The 22,478-nt window shown below is 36.9% G+C and overlaps 1 long non-coding RNA gene across 1 annotated transcript; it reads right to left on the bottom strand.

Annotated features, from left to right (window-relative positions):
* Positions 1-12,550: 12,550 nt before the first annotated feature.
* On the bottom strand, positions 12,551-21,493 carry LOC137630949 (uncharacterized). Its single transcript, XR_011041801.1, has 3 exons — positions 21,401-21,493; positions 21,058-21,122; positions 12,551-12,710 (listed from the first exon to the last, which is right to left on the bottom strand). It is a non-coding gene; the product is annotated as an uncharacterized lncRNA (long non-coding RNA).
* Between the last annotated feature and the right edge of the window lie 985 nt (positions 21,494-22,478).

The raw sequence follows: 22,478 nt of genomic DNA, 5'->3' as shown, positions 1-22,478 counted from the left end.
AGAGCGAAAATATGCGATGACCACATTTATACAAATAAAACGACTCTATGCTGTAGTCTAACACAAAATCTGACACCGAAAAATTTCGGGCATTATCTCTGACCCCGGCCCTTATTCGTTTCGGACCCCAAAAATAGGGTCCTTTTTCAATAAAAACTCATATATCTTCTACAATTTTAGCCGGAGAGCGAAAATATGCGATGACCACATTTATACCCATAAAACGACTCTATGCTGTAGTCTAACACAAAATCTGACACCGAAAAATTTCGGGCATTATCTCTGACCCCGGCCCTTACTCGTTTCGGACCCCAAAAATAGGGTCCTTTTTCAATAAAAACTCATATATCTTCTATAATTTTAGCCGGAGAGCGAAAATATGCGATGACCACATTTATACCCATAAAACGACTCTATGCTGTAGTCTAACACAAAATCTGACACCGAAAAATTTCGGGCATTATCTCTGACCCCGGCCCTTACTCGTTTCGGACCCCAAAAATAGGGTCCTTTTTCAATAAAAACTCATATATCTTCTATAATTTTAGCCGGAGAGCGAAAATATGCGATGACCACATTTATACCCATAAAACGACTCTATGCTGTAGTCTAACACAAAATCTGACACCGAAAAATTTCGGGGCATTATCTCTGACCCCGGCCCTTACTCGTTTCGGACCCCAAAAATAGGGTCCTTTTTCAATAAAAACTCATATATCTTCTATAATTTTAGCCGGAGAGCGAAAATATGCGATGACCACATTTATACCCATAAAACGACTCTATGCTGTAGTCTAACACAAATCTGACACCGAAAAATTTCGGGCATTATCTCTGACCCCGGCCCTTACTCGTTTCGGACCCCAAAAAATAGGGTCCTTTTTCAATAAAAACTCATATATCTTCTATAATTTTAGCCGGAGAGCGAAAATATGCGATGACCACATTTATACCCATAAAACGACTCTATGCTGTAGTCTAACACAAAATCTGACACCGAAAAATTTCGGGCATTATCTCTGACCCGGCCCTTACTCGTTTCGGACCCCAAAAATAGGGTCCTTTTTCAATAAAAACTCATATATCTTCTATAATTTTAGCCGGAGAGCGAAAATATGCGATGACCACATTTATACAAATAAAACGACTCTATGCTGTAGTCTAACACAAAATCTGACACCGAAAAATTTCGGGCATTATCTCTGACCCCGGCCCTTATTCGTTTCGGACCCCAAAAATAGGGTCCTTTTTCAATAAAAACTCATATCTTCTACAATTTTAGCCGGAGAGCGAAAATATGCGATGACCACATTTATACCATAAAACGACTCTATGCTGTAGTCTAACACAAAATCTGACACCGAAAAATTTCGGGCATTATCTCTGACCCCGGCCCTTACTCGTTTCGGACCCCAAAAATAGGGTCCTTTTTCAATAAAAACTCATATATCTTCTATAATTTTAGCCGGAGAGCGAAAATATGCGATGACCACATTTATACCCATAAAACGACTCTATGCTGTAGTCTAACACAAAATCTGACACCGAAAAATTTCGGGCATTATCTCTGACCCCGGCCCTTACTCGTTTCGGACCCCAAAAATAGGGTCCTTTTTCAATAAAAACTCATATATCTTCTATAATTTTAGCCGGAGAGCGAAAATATGCGATGACCACATTTATACCCATAAAACGACTCTATGCTGTAGTCTAACACAAAATCTGACACCGAAAAATTTCGGGCATTATCTCTGACCCCGGCCCTTACTCGTTTCGGACCCCAAAAATAGGGTCCTTTTTCAATAAAAACTCATATATCTTCTATAATTTTAGCCGGAGAGCGAAAATATGCGATGACCACATTTATACCCATAAAACGACTCTATGCTGTAGTCTAACACAAAATCTGACACCGAAAAATTTCGGGCATTATCTCTGACCCCCGGCCCTTACTCGTCTTCGGACCCCAAAAATAGGGTCCTTTTTCAATAAAAACTCATATATCTTCTATAATTTTAGCCGGAGAGCGAAAATATGCGATGACCACATTTATACCTATAAAACGACTCTATGCTGTAGTCTAACACAAAATCTGACACCCGAAAAATTTCGGGCATTATCTCTGACCCCGGCCCTTACTCGTTTCGGACCCCAAAAATAGGGTCCTTTTTCAATAAAAACTCATATATCTTCTATAATTTTAGCCGGAGAGCGAAAATATGCGATGACCACATTTATACCCATAAAACGACTCTATGCTGTAGTCTAACACAAAATCTGACACCGAAAAATTTCGGGCATTATCTCTGACCCCGGCCCTTACTCGTTTCGGACCCCAAAAATAGGGTCCTTTTTCAATAAAAACTCATATATCTTCTATAATTTTAGCCGGAGAGCGAAAATATGCGATGACCACATTTATACCCATAAAACGACTCTATGCTGTAGTCTAACACAAAATCTGACACCGAAAAATTTCGGGCATTATCTCTGACCCCGGCCCTTACTCGTTTCGGACCCCAAAAATAGGGTCCTTTTTCAATAAAAACTCATATATCTTCTATAATTTTAGCCGGAGAGCGAAAATATGCAATGACCACATTTATACCCATAAAACGACTCTATGCTGTAGTCTAACACAAAATCTGACACAGAAAAATTTCGGGCATTATCTCTGACCCCGGCCCTTACTCGTTTCGGACCCCAAAAATAGGGTCCTTTTTCAATAAAAACTCATATATCTTCTATAATTTTAGCCGGAGAGCGAAAATATGCGATGACCACATTTATACCCATAAAACGACTCTATGCTGTAGTCTAACACAAAATCTGACACCGAAAAATTTCGGGCATTATGTCTGACCCCGGCCCTTACTCGTTTCGGACCCCAAAAATAGGGTCCTTTTTCAATAAAAACTCATATATCTTCTATAATTTTAGCCGGAGAGCGAAAATATGCGATGACCACATTTATACCCATAAAACGACTCTATGCTGTAGTCTAACACAAAATCTGACACCGAAAAATTTCGGGCATTATCTCTGACCCCGGCCCTTACTCGTTTCGGACCCCAAAAATAGGGTCCTTTTTCAATAAAAACTCATATATCTTCTATAATTTTAGCCGGAGAGCGAAAATATGCGATGACCACATTTATACCCATAAAACGACTCTATGCTGTAGTCTAACACAAAATCTGACACCGAAAAATTTCGGGCATTATCTCTGACCCCGGCCCTTACTCGTTTCGGACCCCAAAAATAGGGTACTTTTTTAATAAAAACTCATATATCTTCTATAATTTTAGCCGGAGAGCGAAAATATGCGATGACCACATTTATACCCATAAAACAACTCTATGCTGTAGTCTAACACAAAATCTGACACCGAAAAATTTCGGGCATTATCTCTGACCCCGGCCCTTACTCGTTTCGGACCCCAAAAATAGGGTCCTTTTTCGATAAAAACTCATATATCTTCTATAATTTTAGCCGGAGAGCGAAAATATGCGATGACCACATTTATACCCATAAAACGACTCTATGCTGTAGTCTAACACAAAATCTGACACCGAAAAATTTCGGGCATTATCTCTGACCCCGGCCCTTACTCGTTTCTGACCCCAAAAATAGGGTCCTTTTTCAATAAAAACTCATATATCTTCTATAATTTTAGCCGGAGAGCGAAAATATGCGATGACCACATTTATACCCATAAAACGACTCTATGCTGTAGTCTAACACAAAATCTGACACCGAAAAATTTCGGGCATTATCTCTGACCCCAGCCCTTACTCGTTTCGGACCCCAAAAATAGGGTCCTTTTTCAATAAAAACTCATATATCTTCTATAATTTTAGCCGGAGAGCGAAAATATGCGATGACCACATTTATACCCATAAAACGACTCTATGCTGTAGTCTAACACAAAATCTGACACCGAAAAATTTCGGGCATTATCTCTGACCCCGGCCCTTACTCGTTTCGGACCCCAAAAATAGGGTCCTTTTTCAATAAAAACTCATATATCTTCTATAATTTTAGCCGGAGAGCGAAAATATGCGATGACCACATTTATACCCATAAAACGACTCTATGCTGTAGTCTAACACAAAATCTGACACCGAAAAATTTCGGGCATTATCTCTGACCCCGGCCCTTACTCGTTTCGGACCCCAAAAATAGGGTCCTTTTTCAATAAAAACTCATATATCTTCTATAATTTTAGCCGGAGAGCGAAAATATGCGATGACCACATTTATACCCATAAAACGACTCTATGCTGTAGTCTAACACAAAATCTGACACCGAAAAATTTCGGGCATTATCTCTGACCCCGGCCCTTACTCGTTTCGGACCCCAAAAATAGGGTCCTTTTTCAATAAAAACTCATATATCTTCTATAATTTTAGCCGGAGAGCGAAAATATGCGATGACCACATTTATACCCATAAAACGACTCTATGCTGTAGTCTAACACAAAATCTGACACCGAAAAATTTCGGGCATTATCTCTGACCCCGGCCCTTACTCGTTTCGGACCCCAAAAATAGGGTCCTTTTTCAATAAAAACTCATATATCTTCTATAATTTCAGCCGGAGAGCGAAAATATGCCATGACCACATTTATACCCATAAAACGACTCTATGCTGTAGTCTAACACAAAATCTGACACCGAAAAATTTCGGGCATTATCTCTGACCCCGGCCCTTACTCGTTTCGGACCCCAAAAATAGGGTCCTTTTTCAATAAAAACTCATATATCTTCTATAATTTTAGCCGGAGAGCGAAAATATGCGATGACCACATTTATACCCATAAAACGACTCTATGCTGTAGTCTAACACAAAATCTGACACCGAAAAATTTCGGGCATTATCTCTGACCCCGGCCCTTACTCGTTTCGGACCCCAAAAATAGGGTCCTTTTTCAATAAAAACTCATATATCTTCTATAATTTTAGCCGGAGAGCGAAAATATGCGATGACCACATTTATACCCATAAAACGACTCTATGCTGTAGTCTAACACAAAATCTGACACCGAAAAATTTCGGGCATTATCTCTGACCCCGGCCCTTACTCGTTTCGGACCCCAAAAATAGGGTCCTTTTTCAATAAAAACTCATATATCTTCTATAATTTTAGCCGGAGAGCGAAAATATGCGATGACCACATTTATACCCATAAAACGACTCTATGCTGTAGTCTAACACAAAATCTGACACCGAAAAATTTCGGGCATTATCTCTGACCGCGGCCCTTACTCGTTTCGGACCCCAAAAATAGGGTCCTTTTTCAATAAAAACTCATATATCTTCTATAATTTTAGCCGGAGAGCGAAAATATGCGATGACCACATTTATACCCATAAAACGACTCTATGCTGTAGTCTAACACAAAATCTGACACCGAAAAATTTCGGGCATTATCTCTGACCCCGGCCCTTACTCGTTTCGGACCCCAAAAATAGGGTCCTTTTTCAATAAAAACTCATATATCTTCTATAATTTTAGCCGGAGAGCGAAAATATGCGATGACCACATTTATACCCATAAAACGACTCTATGCTGTAGTCTAACACAAAATCTGACACCGAAAAATTTCGGGCATTATCTCTGACCCTTACTCGTTTCGGACCCCAAAAATAGGGTCCTTTTTCAATAAAAACTCATATATCTTCTATAATTTTAGCCGGAGAGCGAAAATATGCGATGACCACATTTATACCCATAAAACGACTCTATGCTGTAGTCTAACACAAAATCTGACACCGAAAAATTTCGGGCATTATCTCTGACCCCGGCCCTTACTCGTTTCGGACCCCAAAAATAGGGTCCTTTTTCAATAAAAACTCATATATCTTCTATAATTTTAGCCGGAGAGCGAAAATATGCGATGACCACATTTATACCCATAAAACGACTCTATGCTGTAGTCTAACACAAAATCTGACACCGAAAAATTTCGGGCATTATCTCTGACCCCGGCCCTTACTCGTTTCGGACCCCAAAAATAGGGTCCTTTTCCAATAAAAACTCATATATCTTCTATAATTTTAGCCGGAGAGCGAAAATATGCGATGACCACATTTATACCCATAAAACGACTCTATGCTGTAGTCTAACACAAAATCTGACACCGAAAAATTTCGGGCATTATCTCTGACCCCGGCCCTTACTCGTTTCGGACCCCAAAAATAGGGTCCTTTTTCAATAAAAACTCATATATCTTCTATAATTTTAGCCGGAGAGCGAAAATATGCGATGACCACATTTATACCCATAAAACGACTCTATGCTGTAGTCTAACACAAAATCTGACACCGAAAAATTTCGGGCATTATCTCTGACCCCGGCCCTTACTCGTTTCGGACCCCAAAAATAGGGTCCTTTTTCAATAAAAACTCATATATCTTCTATAATTTTAGCCGGAGAGCGAAAATATGCGATGACCACATTTATACCCATAAAACGACTCTATGCTGTAGTCTAACACAAAATCTGACACCGAAAAATTTCGGGCATTATCTCTGACCCCGGCCCTTACTCGTTTCGGACCCCAAAAATAGGGTCCTTTTTCAATAAAAACTCATATATCTTCTATAATTTTAGCCGGAGAGCGAAAATATGCGATGACCACATTTATACAAATAAAACGACTCTATGCTGTAGTCTAACACAAAATCTGACACCGAAAAATTTCGGGCATTATCTCTGACCCCGGCCCTTACTCGTTTCGGACCCCAAAAATAGGGTACTTTTTCAATAAAAACTCATATATCTTCTATAATTTTAGCCGGAGAGCGAAAATATGCGATGACCACATTTATACCCATAAAACGACTCTATGCTGTAGTCTAACACAAAATCTGACACCGAAAAATTTCGGGCATTATCTCTGACCCCGGCCCTTACTCGTTTCGGACCCCAAAAATAGGGTCCTTTTTCAATAAAAACTCATATATCTTCTATAATTTTAGCCGGAGAGCAAAAATATGCGATGACCACATTTATACCCATAAAACGACTCTATGCTGTAGTCTAACACAAAATCTGACACCGAAAAATTTCGGGCATTATCTCTGACCCCGGCCCTTACTCGTTTCGGACCCCAAAAATAGGGTCCTTTTTCAATAAAAACTCATATATCTTCTATAATTTTAGCCGGAGAGCGAAAATATGCGATGACCACATTTATACCCATAAAACGACTCTATGCTGTAGTCTAACACAAAATCTGACACCGAAAAATTTCGGGCATTATCTCTGACCCCGGCCCTTACTCGTTTCGGACCCCAAAAATAGGGTCCTTTTTCAATAAAAACTCATATATCTTCTATAATTTTAGCCGGAGAGCGAAAATATGCGATGACCACATTTATACCCATAAAACGACTCTATGCTGTAGTCTAACACAAAATCTGACACCGAAAAATTTCGGGCATTATCTCTGACCCCGGCCCTTACTCGTTTCGGACCCCAAAAATAGGGTCCTTTTTCAATAAAAACTCATATATCTTCTATAATTTTAGCCGGAGAGCGAAAATATGCGATGACCACATTTATACCCATAAAACGACTCTATGCTGTAGTCTAACACAAAATCTGACACCGAAAAATTTCGGGCATTATCTCTGACCCCGGCCCTTACTCGTTTCGGACCCCAAAAATAGGGTCCTTTTCCAATAAAAACTCATATATCTTCTATAATTTTAGCCGGAGAGCGAAAATATGCGATGACCACATTTATACCCATAAAACGACTCTATGCTGTAGTCTAACACAAAATCTGACACCGAAAAATTTCGGGCATTATCTCTGACCCCGGCCCTTACTCGTTTCGGACCCCAAAAATAGGGTCCTTTTTCAATAAAAACTCATATATCTTCTATAATTTTAGCCGGAGAGCGAAAATATGCGATGACCACATTTATACCCATAAAACGACTCTATGCTGTAGTCTAACACAAAATCTGACACCGAAAAATTTCGGGCATTATCTCTGACCCCGGCCCTTACTCGTTTCGGACCCCAAAAATAGGGTCCTTTTTCAATAAAAACTCATATATCTTCTATAATTTTAGCCGGAGAGCGAAAATATGCGATGACCACATTTATACCCATAAAACGACTCTATGCTGTAGTCTAACACAAAATCTGACACCGAAAAATTTCGGGCATTATCTCTGACCCCGGCCCTTACTCGTTTCGGACCCCAAAAATAGGGTCCTTTTTCAATAAAAACTCATATATCTTCTATAATTTTAGCCGGAGAGCGAAAATATGCGATGACCACATTTATACAAATAAAACGACTCTATGCTGTAGTCTAACACAAAATCTGACACCGAAAAATTTCGGGCATTATCTCTGACCCCGGCCCTTACTCGTTTCGGACCCCAAAAATAGGGTACTTTTTCAATAAAAACTCATATATCTTCTATAATTTTAGCCGGAGAGCGAAAATATGCGATGACCACATTTATACCCATAAAACGACTCTATGCTGTAGTCTAACACAAAATCTGACACCGAAAAATTTCGGGCATTATCTCTGACCCCGGCCCTTACTCGTTTCGGACCCCAAAAATAGGGTCCTTTTTCAATAAAAACTCATATATCTTCTATAATTTTAGCCGGAGAGCAAAAATATGCGATGACCACATTTATACCCATAAAACGACTCTATGCTGTAGTCTAACACAAAATCTGACACCGAAAAATTTCAGGCATTATCTCTGACCCCGGCCCTTACTCGTTTCGGACCCCAAAAATAGGGTCCTTTTTCAATAAAAACTCATATATCTTCTATAATTTTAGCCGGAGAGCGAAAATATGCGATGACCACATTTATACCCATAAAACGACTCTATGCTGTAGTCTAACACAAAATCTGACACCGAAAAATTTCGGGCATTATCTCTGACCCCGGCCCTTACTCGTTTCGGACCCCAAAAATAGGGTCCTTTTTCAATAAAAACTCATATATCTTCTATAATTTTAGCCGGAGAGCGAAAATATGCGATGACCACATTTATACCCATAAAACGACTCTATGCTGTAGTCTAACACAAAATCTGACACCGAAAAATTTCGGGCATTATCTCTGACCCTGGCCCTTACTCGTTTCGGACCCCAAAAATAGGGTCCTTTTTCAATAAAAACTCATAAATCTTCTATAATTTTAGCCGGAGAGCGAAAATATGCGATGACCACATTTATACCCATAAAACGACTCTATGCTGTAGTCTAACACAAAATCTGACACCGAAAAATTTCGGGCATTATCTCTGACCCCGGCCCTTACTCGTTTCGGACCCCAAAAATAGGGTCCTTTTTCAATAAAAACTCATATATCTTCTATAATTTTAGCCGGAGAGCGAAAATATGCGATGACCACATTTATACCCATAAAACGACTCTATGCTGTAGTCTAACACAAAATCTGACACCGAAAAATTTCGGGTATTATCTCTGACCCCGGCCCTTACTCGTTTCGGACCCCAAAAATAGGGTCCTTTTTCAATAAAAACTCATATATCTTCTATAATTTTAGCCGGAGAGCGAAAATATGCGATGACCACATTTATACCCATAAAACGACTCTATGCTGTAGTCTAACACAAAATCTGACACCGAAAAATTTCGGGCATTATCTCTGACCCCGGCCCTTACTCGTTTCGGACCCCAAAAATATGGTCCTTTTTCAATAAAAACTCATATAACTTCTATAATTTTAGCCGGAGAGCGAAAATATGCGATGACCACATTTATACCCATAAAACGACTCTATGCTGTAGTCTAACACAAAATCTGACACCGAAAAATTTTGGGCATTATCTCTGACCCCGGCCCTTACTCGTTTCGGACCCCAAAAATAGGGTCCTTTTTCAATAAAAACTCATATATCTTCTATAATTTTAGCCGGAGAGCGAAAATATGCGATGACCACATTTATACCCATAAAACGACTCTATGCTGTAGTCTAACACAAAATCTGACACCGAAAAATTTCGGGCATTATCTCTGACCCCGGCCCTTACTCGTTTCGGACCCCAAAAATAGGGTCCTTTTTCAATAAAAACTCATATATCTTCTATAATTTTAGCCGGAGAGCGAAAATATGCGATGACCACATTTATACCCATAAAACGACTCTATGCTGTAGTCTAACACAAAATCTGACACCGAAAAATTTCGGGCATTATCTCTGACCCCAGCCCTTACTCGATTCGGACCCCAAAAATAGGGCCCTTTTTAAATAAAAACTAATATATCTATAATTTTAGCCGGAGAGCGAAAATATGCGATGACCACATTTATACCCATAAAACGACTCTATGCTGTAGTCTAACACAAAATCTGACACCGAAAAATTTCGGGCATTATCTCTGACCCCGGCCCTTACTCGTTTCGGACCCCAAAAATATGGTCCTTTTTCAATAAAAACTCATATAACTTCTATAATTTTAGCCGGAGAGCGAAAATATGCGATGACCACATTTATACCCATAAAACGACTCTATGCTGTAGTCTAACACAAAATCTGACACCGAAAAATTTTGGGCATTATCTCTGACCCCGGCCCTTACTCGTTTCGGACCCCAAAAATAGGGTCCTTTTTCAATAAAAACTCATATATCTTCTATAATTTTAGCCGGAGAGCGAAAATATGCGATGACCACATTTATACCCATAAAACGACTCTATGCTGTAGTCTAACACAAAATCTGACACCGAAAAATTTCGGGCATTATCTCTGACCCCGGCCCTTACTCGTTTCGGACCCCAAAAATAGGGTCCTTTTTCAATAAAAACTCATATATCTTCTATAATTTTAGCCGGAGAGCGAAAATATGCGATGACCACATTTATACCCATAAAACGACTCTATGCTGTAGTCTAACACAAAATCTGACACCGAAAAATTTCGGGCATTATCTCTGACCCCAGCCCTTACTCGATTCGGACCCCAAAAATAGGGCCCTTTTTAAATAAAAACTAATATATCTATAATTTTAGCCGGAGAGCGAAAATATGCGATGACCACATTTATACCCATAAAACGACTCTATGCTGTAGTCGAACACAAAATCTGACACCGAAAAATTTGGGGCATTATCTCTGACCCCGGCCCTTACTCGATTCGGACCCCAAAAATAGAGCCCTTTTTCAATAAAAACTCATATATCTTCTATAATTTTAGCCGGAGAGCGAAAATATGCGATGACCACATTTATACCCATAAAACGACTCTATGCTGTAGTCTAACACAAAATCTGACACCGAAAAATTTGGGGCATTATCTCTGACCCCAGCTCTTACTCGATTCGGACCCCAAAAATAGGGCCCTTTTTAAATAAAAACTCATGTATCTTCTATAATTTTAGCCGGAGAGCGAAAATATGCGATGACCACATTTATACCCATAAAACGACTCTATGCTGTAGTCTAACACAAAATCTGACACCGAAAAATTTCGGGCATTATCTCTGACCCCGGCCCTTACTCGATTCGGACCCCAAAAATAGAGCCCTTTTTCAATAAAAACTCATATATCTTCTATAATTTTAGCCGGAGAGCGAAAATATGCGATGACCACATTTATACCCATAAAACGACTCTATGCTGTAGTCTAACACAAAATCTGACACCGAAAAATTTGGGGCATTATCTCTGACCCCGGCCCTTACTCGATTCGGACCCCAAAAATAGGGCCCTTTTTCAATAAAAACTAATATATCTATAATTTTAGCCGGAGAGCGAAAATATGCGATGACCACATTTATACCCATAAAACGACTCTATGCTGTAGTCTAACACAAAATCTGACACCGAAAAATTTGGGGCATTATCTCTGACCCCGGCCCTTACTCGATTCGGACCCCAAAAATAGAGCCCTTTCTCAATAAAAACTCATATATCTTCTATAATTTTAGCCGAAGAGCGAAAAAGAGTGTATTTTGGTGTTGCTTTCTAATTATGATTAAGAAATATCTCGACTTGTAAAAATCAAGATATATTCGAAAAATTCCAACTTCCTATGAAATATTATTATTTGACAGATTCCAAAATATCTTTCATGACAAAAATTTCGTGACTTTAATAAGAAATTTAACATCCATCGTAAAAAAATAACTTACTTTGATGACACGTCGAAAGAGAATGAAGCATGAGAGAGAGAGAGAGAGAGAGAGAGAGAGAGAGAGAGAGAGAGAGAGAGAGAGAGAGAGAGAGAGCGCCTTGTCACTCCCAAGCCATTACAATTCAACGTAAAATACCAACGATAATGCATAACCACGATTCAAGTGCTTCTCGTCATTGCAATCAGTATTGAGAATATTAATTGAAATCGGCCTCAAATAGTAGAGGGGTCAAGCACAATCAAATAAACTTTAAAATAAAGACGGCTGTTCGGACTGAACCGAATTTGAATTTTCAGTTCCAGAAATTAGTAAATTCAAAGAGAGAGAGAGAGAGAGAGAGAGAGAGAGAGAGAGAGAGAGAGAGAGAGAGAGAGAGAGAGAGAGAGAGAGAGAGAGATAACAACACCATACATATTCCCTTATTTAATAAACTTACAACTCAATCAAAGCGTAATAATAATAATAATAATAATAATAATCTATCGTTTCTACTTTTTGCATTCGAAAATAACATACCTTTTGGACAAGATGGAACCCTTGCCAGAACTCCTGCAGGACTATTCTGGAAAAAAAAGAGAAAAATTCAATCCCAAATCAATATGAAATTTTTTTTGGAAGAAACAAGGAATAATAAAAATACATGAACTAACTCTCAACCTCCTTCCATAAAACGGGGTCACGCTTGAGATGTGTAAATACAGTCGAGATCTGAAATAATTGCGAACTCAATTTCTGTGGTTGATGCTGTTGGTAAATTACCAACCACTCATACGGTAACACTCATAGTGCCATTAACTTGCAAAGGAAGATTCTACAGTGGCAACGTGTTCGCCTAGCATTCGCATGGCAGCAGATCGATCCCCGCCAAGGACCGTGAGTTTAAGCTGTTTACTGGGGAGCCCAGATTCTTGCTCTTTAATATATGGGGTAGATTATTCAAAATAGGAAAGCTTCATGTAAAAAAATATTCCCTCCATTTTGTATAAAAGAAAAAAAGTGAACCAAGGGAAATACAGTGGGATGCAAAATAGATACAGAAGAAGGAACAAGGACAACAATACACAATACTCAAGACCTTGCGAACAATATTATTAATGTTATTACTAGCTAAGTTACATTAGTTAGAAATGCAGGATGATATATTCCCAAGGGGCCCAAACAGGGAAAATAGCCCAGTGAAGAAAATAAATAAGGGAACCAAGAATAGTGCATGGGTGTACCCTCAAGCAAGAGAACTCTAACCCCAGGCATTGGAAGACCATGGTACAGCGGCTATGGCACTACCAAAGGCTAGAGAACAATGATTTACTTTTGGAGTGTCCTTCTCCTAGAAGAGTTGCTTACCATCGCTAAACAGTCTCTTTTACCCTTACTAAGAGGAAAGTAGCCACTGCACAATTACAGTGCAGTACAGTAGTTAACTCCTTGAGTGAATAAGAATTTTTCGGTTATCTTAGTGATGTCAGGTGTATGAAGACAGAGGAGAATGTGTAAAGAATAAGCCAGACTATTCGGTATATGTGTAGGCAAGGGAAAAGGAGCCTGCCTGGAGATCTGCTGAACGGGAGATCGAGACCCACTCAAATACGATAGTTACTTGTAGTGTCTGCAACCTCTCCATCCTTGTGTGACTAAGGGTGTGGCATTTGAAGGAGCCCATAGATCTACCTGCTTACTCATCCACAGCCATTGCTTAGCCCTCCCTGGTCCTAGCTTGGGTGAAAAGGGGGCTTGAAGGCTGATCATACGTTTATATGGTTACTCTCTAGGACACTGTCACTGCCCCTTGCCTCTGCCATTCATGAGTAATCTTTAATCATTTAGGCTTCTAAATTTTTAATAAACCCCAACCAGCAAAATACATGCCTAAACGACGAAGATGATAATATTACCCAAGGTCATTTACTCTTATAGACATTGATATTAGCGATGACATATTCTTTGCGACGTCAAAGAAAGGCCTACATAAGAATGGCCTTGCGCGTGAAGCTCAGTTATGAAACCAGTGAGGTAAACAGCTGATTACAGTGTAACGACCTCGGGGCTAATCTAAATAGACAGTTCCCATAGGGGAATGTACAGGTTTGTAAGCACATGGGAAAGTTTTCATATTTAGAGCATGTGAGTGTGTTTACGTTTCATTCACATGCACAATCACGTCAATGGCTAGGATTTAATAAAGAGTTTTGAAATAACATGGGTTTTTCATACACACACACACACACACATATATATATATATATATATATATATATATATATATATATATATATATATATATATATATATATATATATATATATATATATATATTTATATATATATATATATATATATATATATATATATATATATATATATATATATATATATACATAAGCAAAATGGTAGTGAATAGCAGTATGTGTGTAGGTACGTTAACGTGCTGGTAATAACATTTCAGTGTTTGGGGAGCAAGAGTGGCTGCAAAGTAATGAAGAATGGCGCATTGTGGCTGGGTGGGCTTAACGTGTTGCTAAGTCTCTCAGTGTTAAGGAGAACAAGTGTACGTGCAAGGGTGTGGTGAATGGCGCAGTGTGTGTGGGTGAGTTAACGTGCTGCTAATAATATTTCAGTGTTATGTGGTTCATTCACAATTAAGTAATTAAAAGGTATATGAGAGTGATTACTGTGCTTTCTTTTCTTCAGCCACTCCACTGTTAGAGTAAATAGCCGAATGCTGAACATATAGAATGTACAATCTACAAACCTTTAATAATCTATAATAATAAAATTTATACATTTATTAACTAGATTTAAAAATATCAATCCATATTGGTATGCCAAAAGATAGCTGGTTGATTAACGATTATTTCAAAGTTTTATAATCGATTTTATAGTTAGCATAAAAATCTTAAAAGTCAGGTTTTCGTACGTCTGAGTCTATTTCTAAGATGTTGAACATGTATTACAAAAGCTGTCGAAGTCAAGGCCAACACGGTTTCCGAATGAAATGTTCTTAATTCTTTGGTATTACAAAGAAGTCTAATTAAAGGCCAACACCATTTCCGAATTAATTATTCGCTCATTTTCGTGGGTATTACAAAGAAGTCGAAGTCAAGGCCAACACCATTTCCGAATTAATTATTCGCTCATTTTTGTGGGTAACCAATTACAAAGAAGTCGAAGTCAAGGCCAACACGGTTTCCGAATTAATTATTCGCTCATTTTTGTGGGTATTACAAAGAAGTCGAAGTCAAGGCCAACACCATTTCCGAATTAATTATTCGCTCATTTTTGTGGGTATTACAAAGAAGTCGAAGTCAAGGCCAACACCATTTCCGAATTAATTATTCGCTCATTTTTGTGGGTAACCAATTACAAAGAAGTCGAGGTCAAGGCCAACACCATTTCCGAATTAATTATTCGCTCATTATTTTGTGGGTAACCAATTACAAAGAAGTCGAAGTCAAGGCCAACACCATTTCCGAATTAATTATTCGCTCATTTTTGTGGGTATTACAAAGAAGTCGAAGTCAAGGCCAACACCATTTCCGAATTAATTATTCGCTCATTTTTGTGGGTATTACAAAGAAGTCGAAGTCAAGGCCAACACCATTTCCGAATTAATTATTCGCTCATTATTTTGTGGGTATTACAAAGAAGTCGAAGTCAAGGCCAACACCATTTCCGAATTAATTATTCGCTCATTTTTGTGGGTATTACAAAGAAGTCGAAGTCAAGGCCAACACCATTTCCGAATTAATTATTCGCTCATTATTTTGTGGGTAACCAATTACAAAGAAGTCGAAGTCAAGGCCAACACCATTTCCGAATGAAGCGCTCATTACTTTGTGGGTAACCAATTACAAAGAAGTCGAAGTCAAGGCCAACACCATTTCCGAATGAAGCGCTCATTACTTTGTGGGTAACCAATTACAAAGAAGTCGAAGTCAAGGCCAACACCATTTCCGAATGAAGCGCTCATTACTTTGTGGGTAACCAATTACAAAGAAGTCGAAGTCAAGGCCAACACCATTTCCGAATGAAGCGCTCATTACTTTGTGGTTAACCAATTACAAAGAAGTCGAAGTCAAGGCCAACACCATCTCCGAATGAAGCGTTCATTATTTTGTGGGTAACCAATTACAAAGAAGTCGAAGTCAAGGCCAACACCATCTCCGAATGAAGCGTTCATTATTTTGTGGGTAACCAATTACAAAGAAGTCGAAGTCATGGCCAACACCATCTCCGAATGAAGCGTTCATTATTTTGTGGGTAACCAATTACAAAGAAGTCGAAGTCATGGCCAACACCATCTCCGAATTCATTGTGCATTCATTTTATGAAGCATGGAGCACAATGAAAAGTAAACCGTGGTTTACATAAAATAACGTGACATATAAAACTCTTTAAATAAACTGTATGAGGCTGATGAATGAAAAATTTCTATAAATAAATTCTTTAGGGAAATATGATAGTCACTTTTCAATCGGGATACCTACTGAACTGATGATCTTTGAAAACCTATTTGGGGCAGGGTATTTCTAATGACAAGGAAAATAGTTTCTACTCTTCCCTAGTTTAATATATACGGACATTTTATTTCAACATTGTACACGTATTAAGTTTTTTCCAACACTATATACTATTCTATCTAATTTCTCTTCTTGTTTTGTTAAAGTTTTTGTAGTTTATATAGGAAATGTTTATTTTATTGTTGTTACTGATCTTAAAATATTTTATTTTTCCTTGTTTCCTTTCCTCACTGGGTTATTTGCCCTGTTGGGGCCCCTGGGCTTGTAGCATCCTGCTTTTCCAACTAGGGTTGTAACTTAGCAAATAATATATATATATATATATATATATATATATATATATATATATATATATATATATATATATATATATATATATATATATATATATATATATATATATATATATATATTATATTATATATATATATATATATATATATATATATATATGTGTGTGTATATATATGTATATATAAATACACACACACATATATATATATATATATATATATATATATATATATATATATATATATATATATATATATATATATATATACATATATATATATATATATATATATATATATATATATATATATATATATATATATATATATACATATATATATATATATATATATATATATATATACATATATATATATATACATATATATATATATATATATATATATATATATATATATATATATATATATATATATATATATATATATATATATAAAACGGGAAATTATGTTCAGATTTGAAATTAATCAGATGTTACAATTTCAGTCCAAAATGCTTCTGTAGTAACATAAATTTAAAAATATTTAGTAAAACAATTAGTACTATAACTAACATCCGACTGCCTTTCGCTCCTTCTCTTATTAGAATCTTTCTACATCAAAGAAACTGTCACCTTCTTTAAACCCTTGGACTTATAGCATCCTGCTTTTCCCACTAGGGTTGTAGCTTAGCAATTAATAATAATAATAATAATAATTTGATGCAATGGCACAGAGGGATCTAGTGCTATTTGCAATGGATCACAATGAGGCCTAGGAGGAAATAAAGTAACTTAATGGGAATGAATAGAAATAAATACTGTATACAGTACAAAATACTGTACAATTTCTGCTACCTATTAATGCATTTGTAATCTGACCTAGAAATGTATTATCATATTTTCTTATGGAATCTCACAACTTTAAAGTACAGTGTAAATCTTACTGATTTTCATTCTACATAAAGAAAACGGTGCTATTATAGTATGCTATCTACCGCCGATTTTGCTATCTACCACCCCCTTTCTGACTATAATATGATACCTATCATCAGTCCCTAAGAATACGGTCTATTTGCTAATCCTCCTCTAATAAGGAGGATCACTACCGACTTGATAACCTAACCTAACCTAACTCAACCCAACCTAACCTACAAACTGCTTATAATTATGCATCCATGTTGTCCTTCCAATAACTATTATTAAACTCTCATTAAAGTCCGATGAGGATAATATACAAACAGGAGGATTATCATTGATGGTAGATAACATACTTTGTGGTAGATACCATACTATAGTAGAAATTCGACGGTAGATAGCATACTATAATAGCACCAAGAAAACTATTTCTACAAGCCTATTTCTAATGTCGTTTCCTTCACACTTTCCTCCTTGGCTGCTTTCACTTACTTTTGACATTTCTTTTACCAATAAATGTCTCATTTAATAAATCCTCACTCCAATCAAATCAATTTGCCAGAAAAGTTTTATTTAGGGTTTTGGTGCTATTATAGTATGCTATCTACCGTCGATTTTGCTATCTACCATCCCTCTCTGACTATAGTATGATACCCACCACCAGTCCCTAAGGGTACGGTCTACTTGCTAATCCGCCTCTAATAAGGAGGATCACTACCGACTTGATAACCCAACCTAACCTAACTCAACCCAACCTAACCTAACTTACAAACTGCTTATAATTATGCACCCATGTACTAACCTAATCTAACCCAACCTAACCTAACCTACAAACTGTTTAAAATCATGCATCCATGTTATCCATCCAATAAATATTATTAAACTATCATTAAAGTCCAATGAGGATAACATACTGGTGGTAAGTAATCATTTTTATAAACCCTCATCAAACAGGAGGATTAACATTGACGGTAGATAACATACTTTGTGGTAGATAGCATACTATAATAGAAATTCGACGGTAGATAGGATACTATAATAGAAATTCGACGGTAGATAGCATACTAGCCTATAATAGAAATTCGACGGTAGATAGCATACTATAATAGAAATTCGACGGTAGATAGCATACTATAATAGAAATTCGACGGTAGATAGCATACTATAATAGAAATTCGACGGTAGATAGCATACTATAATAGCACAAGGGTTTTTACTTGACACCATAGTAATCACATCAGTATACCAGGTTATTCTTGTTTAAAGGTTTAAAGGTTACTCATGAATGGCAGAAGCAAGGGACAGGACAATGCCCTCAAGACTGACCATCTATACATATGATCAGCAGCCAAGCCGCTTTCTATCAATTTAGGACCAGGGAAAGCCAGGCAATGGCTGCTGATGACTCAGCAGGTAGACTTCTATGCTCCCCTAAAAAAAAATCATCCATAGCTAACAACAATGGTGAGGCTGCAGACACTACAAGAAACTATTGAGCTTAAGCGGATCTTGAACTCCTGTCCAACAGATTACCAGACGGTACATTTCCAATGGGCTACTACTACTTTTTAATTGACATTATTCTATATAGTCGTTAACAGGTATTATAGCAACTATGGAAGATCGGAGGTATGAAACGCTATAAGAAATCGGGTTATTATGAATGGATCCCGTTATTATAATCCAATCTTTTAACCCTTTTACCCCCAAAGGACGTACTGGTACGTTTCACAAAAATCATCCGTTTACCCCCATGGATGTACCGGTACGTCCTTGCAAAAAATGCTAAAAAAATTTTTTTTTCATATTTTTGATAATTTATTTGAGAAAATTCAGGCATTTTCCAAGAGAATGAGACCAACCTGACCTTTCTATGACAAAAATTAAGGCTATTAGAGCAATTTAAAAAAAATATACTGCTAAATGTTCTTGAAAAAAAATAACCCCTGGGGGTTAAGGGTTGGAAATTTCCAAATAGCCTGGGGGTAAAAGGGTTAAAATATACTTCACTCTTCAACAACCCTGCATATGAACACAACAAATGCCCTTATAATCTACAATACTTGCATTGCCAAACAGTACTGTATTCAACTTGCAATTTTACACTTTAACTATATGGTATAATTGTTTCTGAGTAAATTTATTATATGTGAGAGTACCAAAATTCGTGCAAAATCCCACCAACAATAAAATATAGGCACAGGCACAACAAATATCTCCGACATATACTTATATTAATTTTCTCATAAATTACTTTTGGCATTGTTCTAATTTTAGCCTACCTAACCTAAGGTTGGTGACATTGTCTTCCATTCAGTCACAGTTTAAATTGATTGGTGAAGCTTGCCTTTGTACACACGAACAATACTTTCAGGTCCATTTACTTATATAATTACTTATTTATATTTACTGATAATCCTTTACAAAATCATTGTCACCTACGAACTACAATTCTTATTCTGAGCATCTATTCCACAGAACGGGTCTTTTCGGTTTGAGTGCCTATCGAATTTTAATGTTTTTTTAATTCCAATGTATGTATTTTGATGTGGTAAACCCAAAAATGATAACCAATTTGTGGAGAAATTATTTATTGATGGATGTGATAGGTAGTGGCTGTAAGGGGGGGGGGGGTCGCAGGGGCTAGGCCTAGGTAGGGGTACAGGGCCCTAGGTTAGGTGGTTGTATTAGGTTCGGTAGTGTCAAGAAAATCACTGTGGCCTTAAGGGGGGGTCGCAGGGGGGGGCGGAGCCCCCCTCGGTAGGCCTAGGTAGGGATACAGGGCCCCTATGCTAGGTTAGGTGGGTTTTCTTAGGTTCAGTAGTGCCCTGAAAATCAAGAAAGCGCACAGAGAAATCGCAGCATTTCAGTAAGATATTGATTGATATAAGCCAATTTAAGTGTTAATAAATAATTTCTCCACAAAATGGTTATCATTTTAGGATTTTCCACATCAAAATACATACTTTGGAATAAAAAAAAACATTAAAATTCGATAGGCACTCAAACCGAAAAGATCCCACAGAACTGCCCTAGGTCTAGGCCTAGCCTAAACTTTGGCTGAAAATGCGTTTGTGTCGTATTTTATTAATTAACTATTCTAAATTAATTAAATAATACGAATGAGGAAAAACAGTTTAAAAGCACGCTGAATATAATAATAGGAATAAACATTGACATACCTTTCAGAATATACGATGGCAACATCGAAGGATAGCCGTCTGACATCGAAGTTGCCAAACATGTCCTAAGTAAGAAAACTTTCGTTATTTATAAATCCTAAGTTATTGAAATAAGTCTTAACAAGCAAACAAGCACAGTTTGGAAGAAACTTAAAAGTAAAAGGGAATCATTATGCACAAATTTTCATTAATCATGGAACTTTGAGTCAAGATATGAGGACAATTACAGTTACGGGAAAGTTGAAAAAAAATACGTAATTTAACATAATTACACGGATTTTTATTTCATAAAAACCTCTCATAAGACTCCTGATACTATTACAAAACAAGCTGCTTTGCTTACGTGTCCAAGATGATTTAGTTCGCTCAATAAATAGCGACATTACACAACACAAGCAAAACTAGGTCTACATTGGCGCCGCGTAGGCCTAAGTCAAACGAGACACTGAAACTGAAATTCAAAATGCGAATTTGTTTTCTTTGTTGTTGTTATTAATTACTGTTTGATAAGTAGGCCTATGTTACAGTCTGCAATGTCTGAAACTGAAATTCAAAATGCGCATTTATTTTTCTTTGTTATTATTCTTAATTACTGTTTGATAAGTATGTTACAGTCTGCAATGTCTGAAACTGAAATTCAAAATGCGTATTTGTTTTATTTGTTATTATTATTAATTACTGTTTGATAAGTATGTTACAGTCTGCAATGTCTGAAACTGAAATTCAAAATGCGTATTTGTTTTATTTGTTATTATTATTAATTACTGTTTGATAAGTATGTTACAGTCTGCAATGTCTGAAACTGAAATTCAATATTAATTACTGTTTGATAAGTATGTTACAGTCTGCAATGTCTGAAACTGAAATTCAAAATGCGTATTTGTTTTATTTGTTATTATTATTAATTACTGTTTGATAAGTATGTTACAGTCTGCAATGTCTGAAACTGAAATTCAAAATGCGCATTTTTTTTTTTTATTATTCTTAATTACTGTTTGATAAGTAGGCCTATGTTACAGTCTGCAATGTCTGAAACTGAAATTCAAAATGCACATTTGTTTTCTTTGTTGTTATTATTAATTACTGTTTGATAAGTATGTTACAGTCTGCAACATTGCATGAGCAAGAGCCCGTGAAAAACGGAACTTGAAACTGAAACTAAAGCTAAAGCTAAAGCTAAAGCTAAAACTATAACTATAACTAACTATAACTACAACCAAAATTAAACTAAAACTAAAACTATAACTATACCAATAACTATAACTAAAACTATACCAGGGTATTCTTTTAAACCTGGTAAGTACAGCGTGAGCCCTTTACACGCTGTAGGCCTATGATAAAAAAAGACGAGTAAATATTTACAGTAGTTGCACAAATAACAAAAAAACTTACGCAGATTTAATTAGATATTGTCAGGCAAC

Source organism: Palaemon carinicauda, chromosome 39, assembly GCF_036898095.1.
Source record: "Palaemon carinicauda isolate YSFRI2023 chromosome 39, ASM3689809v2, whole genome shotgun sequence".
Classification (NCBI taxonomy): Eukaryota; Metazoa; Arthropoda; class Malacostraca; order Decapoda; family Palaemonidae; genus Palaemon; species Palaemon carinicauda.
The sequence above is the reverse complement of the archived record's forward strand: the minus strand, read 5'-3'. Positions and strand labels throughout refer to the sequence as shown.